The sequence below is a fragment of the Leopardus geoffroyi genome, chromosome D1 (genome assembly GCF_018350155.1).
Source record: "Leopardus geoffroyi isolate Oge1 chromosome D1, O.geoffroyi_Oge1_pat1.0, whole genome shotgun sequence".
Classification (NCBI taxonomy): Eukaryota; Metazoa; Chordata; class Mammalia; order Carnivora; family Felidae; genus Leopardus; species Leopardus geoffroyi.
The window spans coordinates 51,116,153-51,130,045 of record NC_059329.1 but is presented as its reverse complement, the minus strand read 5'-3'; the positions used below and the strand labels follow the sequence as shown (position 1 = coordinate 51,130,045).

The 13,893-nt window shown below is 39.5% G+C and overlaps 1 protein-coding gene across 4 annotated transcripts in view; it reads right to left on the bottom strand.

Moving 5' to 3' along the window:
* TENM4 (teneurin transmembrane protein 4) overlaps positions 1-13,893 on the bottom strand; it is a 2,911,279-nt gene that overhangs the window by 2,528,533 nt on the left and 368,853 nt on the right. For all 4 annotated transcript variants that reach the window (XM_045483835.1, XM_045483839.1, XM_045483838.1 and 1 more), the window contains exon 2: positions 6,505-6,702. The gene's annotated coding sequence lies outside the window, so the exon portion shown is untranslated. The remainder of the gene's footprint in view (positions 1-6,504; positions 6,703-13,893) is intronic.

Genomic DNA, 13,893 nt, shown 5'->3' with positions numbered 1-13,893 from the left:
AATTAAAATAAATAGAGATGGTCATATTCATTGCAGCTTTAAAAAATAAAATATACATAACATGGCGATTGACAAACTTCTTATCTAAAGAGACAATAAATATTTTAGGCTTCAGGGGTATGCAGTCTCTTTCTCAACTACTCAACTCTGTATGTAAAAGAATAGGTATGTCTGTGCAATTAAACTTTATTGACAAAATCAGCCAGCTGGCAAGAATTTGGCCCCAGGCCACAATTTTCTGAGTCCCCGAAAAACACACTGAGTATTCCAACTCAGGAATATCAATCTTAACACATGACAGACAAATGAAATATAGAGAATTACTGGGACTGAATAATTAGAGCCCATTGCTTCAGAATAAACTATGTGATTTAAAATCACCCTATAGGGGCGCCTGGGTGGCTCAGTCAGTTAAGCGGCCAACTTTGGCTCAGGTCATGATCTCGCGGTCCGTGAGTTCGAGCCCTGCGTTGGGCTCTGTGCTGACAGCTCAGAGCCTGGACCCTGATTCAGATTCTGTGTCTCCCTCTCTCTGACCCTCCCCTGTTCATGCTCTGTCTCTCTCTGTCTAAAAAATAAATTTAAAAAACGTTAAAAAAAATTTAAAACACCTGCAGAGCTCTCAGCCCCAAATGATGAAACAGGAGACTCAGAGTAATTATTTTTAATATTTACAGTATATATTAAAAATATATTGTAAATATAAAGTAGATATCTAAAAGTGATAGTAAATAGGAAATCTCATAATTTTAAAAGAATAAAGACAATTATTTGACTTTTAATTATGCATTTTAAAAAATGCTAAGTAACAGCAAGATTCCTGGGACCTAACTTTTGCTGGTAGATTAGGGAATTCAACTAAATTAGGAAGAATAATAGATTGGAATTACCCAGATAGAATCATAAGGCCAAGCTTTACAATCCTTGGAAAATGAGTTGAAAGATGAATCTAGAAAGTATTGTTCCAGATAAAGATCTGGTGTCAGTCTGGAAGGGAGTTTACGGGCTTCCTGCAATAGTTTCACTATTTGATCATTACCTAACCAATATGTAATACTGGTAAAAACAAGAGAACAGACTCAATTGCAAACACACTTAGGTATTCAAAGAAATACTAATTTTACTGATTTTGGCAATATGAGATAAAACTCAAACTGGGAAACAGATTATGCAGAAGACAACTAATTATATTTGCTTTTCTAAAATTTTTATTTATTTTGAGGGAGAGAAAGTGCACGAGTGGAAGGGGGGCAGATAGAGAGGGAGAGAGGGAATCTCAAGCAAGCCTGATGCTCAGCACAGAGCCCAACTCGGGGCTTGATCCCACGACCTTGAGATCAAAACCTGAGGTAATATCAGGAGTTAGAGGCTTAACCAACTGAGCCACGAAGTTGCCCAGAAACTATTATACTTGTGACAGATTTGTGACAGAAGAGGCTAGCGATAAGAATTCTTGCTATTACTTCACAGTTAGAATTGTTATTTATTCATTTTTGAATTTTTGAAAATGGTTGTGTGTGATAGACCTTGAAGTAGTGCATTTTAGTTTTTAGTGAACACTGAACACTGACCCCAGACCACATACCTATACACCTACTTTTACTCCATGTGGCTATTTTTCATTTTGAATGGCTAGATCATCCTAGTAAGTTTACCTTTATAGTCGAAATATGGTTCCACTTGTCAGAGCCAAAGGAAAAAAAAATGTTAAGAAGGCATCTCTGACAAACATAAATAATAGATTTCTTGTGCTCTTCATTCATGACTCCCAGTTATGGGCCCCATGTGTCTTCCCAAAATCCATATAAAATCCTAACCCCAGTACCTCAGAATATGACTGTACCTGTAGAAAGAGCCTTTACAAAGGTAATTAAAATGAAATGAGATCATTAGACTTGGCCCTGATCCTTTATGACTGGTGTTCTTATAGGAAGAATAAACTCAGAGACAAACATGAGCGCACACAGAAGATCATCTGAAGACACAGGGAGAAGAAAGCCATCTACAAGCAGACAGGCCTCAAATAAAAACAGAAATAAAAATAAAACAAAAGCACAACCCTGCCAACACCTTGATCTCACACGTCTTGGCCCTAGAACTGTGAACAAGTAAAATTCTGTTTTGAAGCCACTTTGTGGTACAGAGAGTGTATGATGCTCTTGCTCTCCCCTCCCCACCTATGAGGCCAATCGAGGAATGGCAGCAGTGAAACAGACTAAAAGTCAACTTACCCACCCATCTTTCTCTACCACCTCCAGTGACTACTAGCAATTACTGAAGTAAGTGTGTCACACACTTGCACTGAGAAAGAATAACTGGCTACAGGTGGAGGAAGGAGGAGGAAGGCTCATTATAAACGGCAGTTCTCCATTTTAAGAAAAATGAATGCAGAAAATGTAGTTGAAATCCATGTGGTCAGAAACTATGCATTGTCCCTCTTTTTGTAAATTCTCAGTTATTGGCTGCACTCCAGAGGCCACAGGTTGGAATTCCAATTAACCATGAAACTGTCAAAAATAAGGGTTGTATCATGAGACCTTAACAGTCTGCTCATCATTTCAGAGAAAACTGAGGCTCTTAAACTTTAATTTGCTCAAAGTCACAAAGGTAACGAATGTAGATCTTGCATTCATTACACAATCACGTTGGTCTTTTTCCAAAGTTTGTACACTATGGAAACTCTGCCTCAGTGGGCAGTTCATTCATTGTTTCAACAAATGTTTATTGATTGCCTGCTATGTTCCAGAGACACTTCTTGGTTATTAGGATACAACAGTGAACAACATAGACTAAAGCTGGCTTCCTGAGTTTATATTCTAACATTGGGTGATAGACAGTAAACAATAATCATAATAGGCAGTTGTATTCCATAATATAAGATTAAAAGTGTTAGGCAGAAAAGAAAAAAGTATGGCAGGGTAAAGGGATTGGGGATAGCAGGACGGAAGCTGATGCAGAGCAGGGCAGGAGGCAGTTTGCGATTTTAAATTGGGTGTTCAAGGTAGGTTCATTGACATTTAAGCAAACAACTTAAAGAGATAAGGGAGCTAACTAGAAACCTATTTCTGTGAAGATTGATCCAGAGAATTCTCGTGCAACCTTAAGTTTTCAGATTGGCCCCTGCCTGACTTTTTGGAGAAACAACAGGGCAACCAGTGTGGCTGAAGTAGAGGGAATGATGGAGAAAGTAGTATGAGAGGAATGGAGGCAAATGAGGGATGGAGAGGTGAATAGATCTGGTTAAGAGGGCCTTGCAAGCTATTGAAAGGAAACTGGATTTTACTCTAAGTACTCTAAGTACCCATTATAGGGTGTTGAGCAAAAACTAGTGTTTTATTAATGTTTATTTATTTTTGAGATTCAGAGAGAGCAAGATAGCGCAAGCATGAGGGGGAGGGCAGAGAGACAGGGAGAGAGAATTCGAAGCAGGCTCCTGGCTCTGAGCTGTCAGCACAGAGCCTGATGCAGGGCTGGAACTCATAACTGGTGATATCATGACCTGAGCTGAAGTCAGACACTCAACCAACTGAGCCACCTAGGTGCTCGGAGCAAAAATTAGTTCTTATTAAAAGTAATACTCTGGCTGCTATCTTGACCATATATCTGGGTTTTAGGCAGAGTGTAAGCAGGGAAAGGTGTTAGGAAGTTAGTTACCGCAGTCATACTCAAGAAAGAAGGTGGTGGCTTGGACCATGGTAGTAGCATGGAAATGATGAGAAGCAACTGATTGTTGACGTATTTTAAGTATATTAGAAAGGTGAAGATATTCTGGCACATTAGGTATAGGTTATGAGAGAAAGAGAGGAAGAAATCTGTTGTGTTAGCATGTAAGCTTTTTCCATGAAGGTTTCTCTTTTATATAATACATGTGTTATGGTGTGATAACCATGAGCTTGGAAGAAAGGCAAATGTGGCATTGATTTCTGGTCCTAGTGGGTACTAGGCATCTCTTTCAACAAAATAGTGCTGCGCTTTAAGAGCTCAAATCTAGGGACACATGGGTGGCTCAGTCAGTTAAGCGTGGGAAGTCAGTTTAGGTCATGATCTCGTGGTTCATGGGTTCAAGACCCACATCTGCCGCTGTGCTGACAGCCTGGAGCCTGCTTCTTATTTCGGGTATCCCTCCCTCTCTCTCCCTGCCCCTTCCCCACTCATGCTCTGTTCCTTTCTCTCAAAAATAAAACATTAAAAAAAAACCTTAAAAACAAAAAGAGCTCAAGTCTAAAGCCCTGTGATCCTTTCTATGAAAGCTGGCTCTCTCACTTATTGAGAAACTTTGAGGGATTTAAATTTGACCCTCTAATCCTCAGTATCCTCATTATATTATTGGGTAATAAACATAATTACCAGAGAGGGAGAGACAAAGAGGTGGGGGAGGGAGGAAAAATGCATCACATCTATTAAGGCCTATTAAGCAGTATAAGCTTAGTGCCAAACATATAGCAGGTGTAGTAGATTGAATTAATGGCTCCAATGCCTTCTCCCTCCCTGTAGCCACACCCTTTGCCATGTAATTTCCTAATAGCCCCTACTCAAGAGGAAGAGTATAGTTCCTTACTGCTTAAATTTGGGTTGTGCCCTGTGACTTACTTTGGCCTGTAGAATGAGAATAGAAGTGATAGTGTGACAAATCCAACCAAGCCTAGTCCTTAAGAGGCTTTGGGTATTTCTGCTTTTCCTTTTGTACCTCTCTCCTGTCCCTGGATTCCCCGAACATGAGAGTGTTGTGGGGCAGAGCCACTTCTTCTGACCCTTGACCTGCATCTGGAGGCAGAGCAGCTTCAGCTACCTCACCCTGAAGCAGAGGTGCCCAGAGCCCGGAGGAACCCCCGACCAATGGGAAGACATGTGCGTAAGAATAAGCAGTTAGTGGGGCGCCTGGGTGGCGCAGTCGGTTAAGCGTCCGACTTCAGCCAGGTCACGATCTCGCGGTCTGTGAGTTCGAGCCCCGCGTCGGGCTCTGGGCTGATGGCTCAGAGCCTGGAGCCTGTTTCCGATTCTGTGTCTCCCTCTCTCTCTGCCCCTCCCCCATTCATGCTGTGTCTCTCTCTGTCCCAAAAATAAATAAACGTTGAAAAAAAAAATTAAAAAAAAAAAAAAAAAAGAATAAGCAGTTAGTGCTTTCAGTCACTGAGGTTGGGGATGCTTTGTTACACAGTAATAGCTCAGTAAGTGATAGAGTGGGCACTGAATAATCCTAGTCTATTTCCTTAAAGTTTTGATTAAAACAACAACAAAAACCCAAATACCCTCTACGTTGATTGAACTGTCTTCCTTTGCTTTATAGTTTTTAATACTTTGATACTGAGAGCAGATTAGGAGTTAAGACACAAGTCAAATTCCACAAAACAAAATTCCAGGGGTTCCTGGGTGGCTGAGTTGGTTGAACATCTAACTCTTGATTTGGGCTCAGGCCTTGATCCCAAGGTCATGGGATTGAGCCTGCATCCATCTCTGAACTGAGTGTGGAGCCTGTTTAAGATTATCTTGCTCACCGGGGTGCCTGGGTGGCTCAGTCAGTTGAGCGCCTGACTGGCTCAGGTCATGATCTTGCGGCCTGTGAGTTCGAGCCCCTGGTGGGGCTCTGTGCTGACAGCTCAGAGCCTGCAGCCTGCTGCGGATTATGTGTCTCCCTCTCTCTCTGCCCCTCCCCCGCTCATGTTCTGTCTCTCTGTCAAAAATAAACATTAAAAAAATAAAAATGATTATCTTGCTCCCCCTCTGGCCCTCTGCCCTCCTTCCATGCTCTCTTTCTAAAAATAACATAATAAAATAAAAAAAAAATTAAAAAAAAACAAACTCTACATTATACCAGCCAAGAGTTACTTAACTCTTCCCTCTTTAAGTTATAGAATGCCTTAGAGAGTTGGTAAGTGTTAAAAAGCTCAAATGGGATTGTCAGCCAGAGCCAGTGAGTTTGAGCAATATCCTTGACTATATCAGAGCACTCTCTTACTCACTGTAAATACAATTGGGGATTGAGCTCCTATAAGCCAATTCTTTCTGAATGAAATATGCCTAAAAGAGAAAATAAAATATTCTCTAGTGTGTGTGTTGGGGGTATATATTGCTCTCACTGAGGCTATCACTATATTTTAAAAAATTTTAAGTGATAAGTATAGAAAAATGTGTCTAGGGGCGCCTGGGTGGCGCAGTCGGTTAAGCGTCCGACTTCAGCCAGGTCACGATCTCGCGGTCCGTGAGTTGGAGCCCCGCGTCGGGCTCTGGGCTGATGGCTCAGAGCCTGGAGCCTGTTTCCGATTCTGTGTCTCCCTCTCTCTCTGCCCCTCCCCCATTCATGCTCTGTCTCTCTCTGTCCCAAAAAATAAATAAACGTTGAAAAAAAAATTAAAAAAATAAAGAAAAATGTGTCTATCCTCATTCCTCGTGGATTCTGTGTTTACAAATGTGTGTACTAAAATATACGTGTAATCCCCAATTAAACATATGTGGGACTTTCAATCATTTGTAGACATGCTCAGTGTGGTGAGAATTTTGAGTTACCTGGTGAGTCTGTTCCCAGTGGAGGTCCAACAAGGCAGTTTCTGCTTTGCTTCAGCACTCACTCTGGAAACAAGTGTGTCCTTTTCATGGTCTATTTAGTGCCATGTTTTTCTCATTTTTGTGCTTTTTACTGGTGATTTCACTGTTTAAAATGACCCCCGAGTGTAGTGCAAAAGTGCTGCCAAGGCTGTGATGTGCCTAATGGAGAAAATAGATAAGTTATATAAGCTTTGTTCAGGCATGAGTTACAGTGGTGTTGACTGTGAGTTCAGTGTTAACAAATCAACAATATATATGGTGTCTTCATGCATACTACAAGGTTATATATTAATCAGTTGACAAAGATGTGTGACCGGAGGCTCACAGAACAGAACCCTGTATTTTTCCTAGGAGCATTCATTTACTGTTTGCTAGTTTAATATTTGTGGTAACTATAGCACAAAACTACAGCTAATCATGAGAAGTGACTGTGTGTATATGTGTATTTGTGTGTGTGTATTCACATATCTGCATATCTCCCTATATCAATCATATGTCTCCCTTAGAATAGCATTTTAATTATATCCTCCAATAGTTTCAATCACCAAACAATTCTTTACCGAAAGAAGCTACTACTTTCTGTAAGGCAAGCCTGGGACCTGTCATGAGAAGACGATGATAGACAACTTCCTATCAGTATTAGTCATTCAGGTCTTTATCTTTTTATACTTCTTGGGTTGTAACACTTAAATGAGTAAGATTATTACCATGAGATGCAGTGGAAGAAAAAAACCTGAATGACTGACTTTCTCAAACTTGGAAAACAACCTTCCAGAAAGAGTTAAAGATATTATTAAAATAAGGATTATGAAAAGACTTAACAAGAAGTATCAAGGGCAACCACTTATCCCTAAAATGACCATTTTCTCACTGGATTCTCCTTTCTTTTTGACCTTAAAGTATCTTCTATATATCTCATTATTGCACGTGAATTCTATTGCAATAATCTTACTGCTTTTCTCCTGTCTTTGATCTCTCAATCCCTAGCCCACTGTCTGCCACACAATGAGTTCTCAGTGCACGTCATGAACTATAATTACGGACTATTTAAGTGTTACCACACTACACTGGAGCTTCACATGCATTTTATATGCATATGTATGTGTGCATAATTTGTGATATTTAAAAGGTAACATTAATCTCAGTATAAACTACCCCAAAGCAAATACTTTACTCACACTTCCCAGGAATTTCTTTTTAAAATTTACTTCAGTCTAAGTCAAAACCAGTTGCTGGAGGAAGTCATGGAGAAGATATGACCACTGATCGATCTGCGAGCTGGAACCAGAAATAGGAGGCTCCTCACCTCCTCGCCTGTCCTTGGAATGTATGTTGCACCCACTGTTCCCAAAGCTGGAGTCGTTTTAAAGACTCAGCCCTGAGGAAGTAATGCTGAGACCATCTGGAAGGTATACATGACTTAACCTCATTAATGTCTCTAAATAAACATTTTAAGATTCTGTCAGGTGGATGGAGATATCCACTTGTCTTGTGGCCACCCAAGACAAGCCTCATATATAAGTTCTCTTGCTTATTAAACCTGTCTCCTGGGGCACATGGGTGGCTCAGTCGGTTAAGCATCCAACTTCAGCTCAGGTCATGATATCCCGGTTTGTGAGTTCGAGCCCCGTGTTGGGCTCTGTGCTGACGATTCAGAGCCTGGAGCCTGCTTGAGATTCGTGTCTCTGTCTCTGTCTCTCTCTCTGCCCCTCCCTGTTCACCCTCTGTCTCTATCTCTCTCAAAAATAAATTAAAACAAACAAACAAAAAAACACGGCCTCCTAACAGTCTGCAGTGGCCTGCCTCTTTCTTTGGTCTTTTCTTGCTGTTCATGTCTGGGCCTGGTTTGCAAACCAACACCAGCATAGTGGAAAGAACATGGTCTTTATTAAATAGAGGTTTATATTCTGCCACAGCTGAAATAGCTTCTGATTCTGTGTCTCCCTCTCTCTCTCTCTCTCTGCCCCTCCCCTGCTTGCACTCTGTCTCAATAATTAAAAAAAAAAAAAAAAACATTAAAAAAATTAAAAATAAAAAACAACACCAAAAGCCACAGAGCAGCTAAGGGATGGAACCAGAAATTGAACCGAGTCTGTCTCTAGAATTCACATTCTTCTCCACTCTATAAACTGTACTCATTGTGGAACATCCAAAAAAGTTACAAAACTTTTCTAATCTTCAACTTCTTTATATGTCAAATGGGTGGTAGAATAAAACTGCTCATGAAATAGCTGTGTGGATCATGCCAGATCTAACATGTGGATATGCGTGCATATCGTATCCACTTTATATATGCTAGTTCTTTTCTTCCAAAGCCTTATTTATGTCCATATCTTGAAATAGTTCAATGATAAATTAGCTTCTCGTAAACATGATCCTTGTTGTTTTAATTTTTAGAAATGTAGGAATCTGGATTGCAGCTGGAGGGCTGTGAATTATCAAAAAAAAAAGTCTCTGCTATAGGCAATAATTTTAATGTTAATTAACTCCATCTGGAAGGAAAAGCAGGTGTTGAAATTGATCACTTAAGTACAGAAAGCAAAGGCTGTTTACTAAACTCTCCCTAAATTAATTTGGCTGAGCTTCTGGTTAAATTGCTTTCAAGTCACTTTTCTATAAATGCCTTATACCAAATGCTGGAATTGGAAAAAGAAGTAGACCAAGCAGATTTTAATGAAATGTGACAAGTTGGACTGAAAGGTCACCTAAAAATAAAAATTGTATTTTAAAAATGAAAAAATGCAACAGCTTTGCTTCAATAGCAACTGGAATTTGAACAAAAACCTGTGGTATTTCTCATGTGTTGTTCACAAATCACCTGAATCAAATCAAAGTGCATGCACTAGAAAAAGTATAGAGTTCCGGGCTCTCTACCAGACCAATTGAGTCAGATGTGACAGCAAGGTCTAGGAATCTGCATTTAACAACTCAGGTGATTTTTATTCTAAAACTTAGGAATCATTGTCCTAAGGATGGGGAGATACCAAATCACACAGTAGTGATATATAATCCTAAAAAGATGACAGATTAGTATAACAATTATCTGAGATGGTAAAATATAACACTGAAGCTCGGAAAATATCATTAAACGAATCTTTACTCTTTCAGAAAATATCGAACAATTATAGTGTTCAATATCCTTGTCTTCTGTCATTACCTAACACCTCACTAGAAAGCCCAGATTCCCTAAACTTTTCCAAGGCCTTCCATAACGTGATTTGATTGTCCATTCCACTCCAAAGTTCAGTCCCAAACCAGCAGAATCAGCCTCACTCATATTTACAGAATCAGAAATTCTGAGGGTGGAACCCCAGCAATGTGTGCTGTAGCAAAGCCTCCAGGTGATTTCAATGCAGACTAGAATTTGAACACTATGTACCCTTCATGATTTGTTGTGATTCATCAGACTTCAGTCACTTGTTATGCACAAGGCATTAGGGATGATATTAATGTAGTAAAATAACTGGGTCTCTTGTTTCCATTGCTAGACAAAGGGCACACATTTTCAGTTGTAAAATGAATAAGTGCTAGGTATCTAATATACAGCATGGTGACTATAATTAACAATAATGTATAGTTAAAAGTTGCTCTGACAGGAGAGCTTTAATGTTCTCACCATAACAAAAACAAAATGGTAGTTATCTGAGATAAAGGATGTATTAACTAACCTTATTGTGGTAAACATTTCACAACATAAACATGTATGAAATCATTACCTAGTACACCTTAAACTTACACAATGGTGTATGTTAATTATATCTCAAAACTAGAAAAAAAAGAAAATTGCATGGAAAAAAAAAGTTTTTGATAGAACCTGCTATTGTCTCCAACTATGAAAGAACCAACACTTAATGAATATTTAGCACACATTAGTTACCCTTCTGAGTGCTTGGCATTTATTATCCCCCTAGAGGCGCCTGAGTGGCTCAGTTGGTTAAGTGTCTGACTTCCACTCAGGTCATGATCTTGAGATTCGTTAAGTTCAAGCCCCGCGTCGGGTTCTGTACTAACCGTTCAGAGCCTGGAGCCTGCTTCTGATTCTGTGTCTCCCTCTCTCTCTGCCCCTCCCCTGCTTGCATTCTGTCTCAAAAATTAAAAAAAAATTAAAAAATTAAAAATAAAAAACACCAAAAGCCATAGAGCAGCTAAGAGATGGAACCAGAAATTGAACTGAGTCTGTCTCTAGAGTTCACATTCTTCTCCACTCTATAAACTGCTATCAGTTTGTTACCAATTCTCAAACATCACCTGAAGAATCCTTAGCCCTAATCAGGACAAAGACAATGCCCAACCCTGAGAAAAGAATAGGACTTTTAAGATCGTAAGATACAATATTTTTACACTAGAGTAAATTTGTTCCCAATATCCTACCTTTTTTAAAATCATCTCAAAGCCTGTTTATCTTTAGGTTTCTAATAAAACAGACATTATTAGAAAAGCCTTTCACCTGTGTGAACATGAAGCAAAACACAGTGTATCAAAGCCTAGGCTTCCCTATGTATAGACTGAAGATAACAATATTATTTAACCATAGAGAAACAGTACGAAATGGGGGAATATATGTGAAAGTGCATTTTAAACTTTCAAACAATAATTATTTGCTTGTAATGTGGTGTCACAATATTTTTCATACCAAAGTTTTCAGAATTTGTTTGCAAAGTGTCTCCTTTTACTGACCTTTTATACCACAATTAGCACTGTCTGTATAGACTGATTGCACAAAGTACGTTTAAAAAAATTTTTTTTAATGTTTTATTTTATTTTTGAGACAGAGAGAGACAGAGCATGGATGGGGGAGGGTCAGAGAGAGAGGGAGACACAGAATCTGAAGCAGGCTCCAGGCTCTGAGCTGTCAGCACAGAGCCCAAGGCAGGGCTCGAACTCACAGACCGTGAGATCATGACCTGAGCCAAAGTCAGAAGCTCAACCGACCGAGCCATCCTGGCACCCCACTTTTTTTTTTAGTAACTCATTCATCAAATCTCAACCCTCAATCTCCACAACTCAGTGGAGTTTTCAAACTTTCCTTACTATAAAATTAACCAAAGGTGCTTTTGAAAATGATAATTTCTAGTGTCTCCCTGGAATTTTTATTATTTAGATCTGGCATGAGATCCAGATACATAGTTTAAGAAATATCTCGGGGCGCCTGGGTGGCGCAGTCGGTTGGGCGTCAGACTTCAGCCAGGTCACGATCTCGCGGTCCGTGAGTTCGAGCCCCGCGTCGGGCTCTGGGCTGATGGCTCAGAGCCTGGAGCCTGTTTCCGATTCTGTGTCTCCCTCTCTCTCTGCCCCTCCCTCGTTCATGCTCTGTCTCTCTCTGTCCTAAAAATAAATAAACGTTGAAAAAAAAAATTAAAAAAAAAAAAAAAAAAAAAAAAGAAATATCTCAGGGGCACCTGTGTGGCTCAGTTGGTTAAGTCAGGTCAGGATCTCACGGCTCGTGAGTTCAAGCCCCACATCAGGCTCTGTGTTGACAGCTTAGAGCCTGGACCCTGCTTCAGATTGTGTTTCCATCTCTCTCTGGCCCTCTCCCTCTTGTGTTCTCTTTCTCTCTCTCTCAAAAATAAATAAGCATAAAAAATAAAGAAATATCTCAAATGATTGTCATAATGAGTTGAGTGGCAGAAATATTAGAGTAAATACTAAAACTCGTCTAAAGATTTAAAGCAGAAAAAAAATCCTCTCACTTTCTATTAGCATCAAGATTATTTTTGGACATAGTTTTGGACATAGTTTTTTTTGTTTCTTTGTTTTACTCCAAAACATTTGTCAGAAATGGCATTTTTTTTTTCCTGGGAGGAAGGTATGTTAATAAAGTATTTAGATAGACAAAGTTATGAGAAAGTAACAACGTAGACACAAATCCCAGTGTTTTAACATAGTAAATACCTCAGCTTGGTTCACAGGGAATGCCCACTGAGGGTCAGGACAGATGGGGGAATGAGAATGGAGTCTCTACTCCATGGGGTGACTAAGGGAACCAGAAGTGACACACAACTCAATCCTTAGTTCATTGGCCAAAACAGCCAAACATGCCCATCACAATAAAAGGGGCTTAGAAATATGGAGTGACAAGTGGGGTATTTTGCAAGCTTTACGATCTCTGCTTCAGTCTACTTTAAATTCAATGAGTACTCTAAATAAATAATCACCAATCTTTAAGCAATGTAAAGCTACCCAGCAATCTGGGAAAAAGAGAGTGCTAATCAAATTGGTTTCTCACCCCAAGAATTTAAAATTGACCAAAGAGAGGGCGCCTGGGTGGCTCAGTCGGTTAAGCGTCCAACTTCACCTCAGGTCATGATCTCACAGTCCTTGAGTTTGAGCCCCGCGTCGGGCTCTCTGCTGACAGCTCAGAGCCTGGAGATTGCTTCAGATTCTGCGTCTCCCTCTCTCTCTGCCCCTCCTCTGATCACGCTCTGTCTCTCTTTGTCTCAAAAATAAATACAAACATTAAAAATAATAATAATAAAATAAAATTTACCTAAGACTGTAGTAAATCATCAAATTACAAAGATTATGCATTAAAGAGATGACTTGTGTGACACATGGTTTAATCTCAAAAAATGAACACCTTTAGAAGGCAGAGCTTCATGAAAGAAATTAGATAAATTAGGACCACAAGATTTCCAAAAAGAATCTGAGAATATGCAGATATACCCTAAACTTTGAGGGACTAACCATGAGAAAAACACAAATCAAGCTTAGGATAAATCATGGAATTGAGTGAATGATTCAGGAAAATACAATATGAGTCATCATTATAGGAAAGAAAGGAAGAAAATAAAACAATATCTTTACGAATCTTCCATATGCAAGGACTCAGCTGATGCTTTACCTATGTTATCTCCATTTTATCAACTAAACCCTCAGAAGCAAGTATTATTCCCATTTTACAGATGAAATTTAAAAATGTGAAGCAGCTACATTAACACTACACATTTAGTAAATAACAAAACTAAGATTCAAAACCATGACTGTGAGTCCCATGATGTGTACGGGAATGTGTATATTTTTTAATTTAAATTTTGTTAATATTTATTTACTTTTGAGAGAGAGGTAGAGAGAATGGAGGAGGGGCAGAGAGAGAGGGGGACATAGAATCCAAAGCAGGTTCCAGGTTCCAAGGTGTCAGCACAGAGCCTGATGAGGGGCTTGAACCCACCAACCATGAGATCATGACCTCAGCCAGTCAGACGCTTAACAGACTGAGCCACCCAGGCTCCCTGGGAATGTGTATATTTTCCCCATTATATTATGTGATGCTATGCTAACCTAGGACCTCCTTCACTAAAATCTTGCCTTTATAAAAGAGAAAGAATACTTCTAAGACACTACACTAGTAAT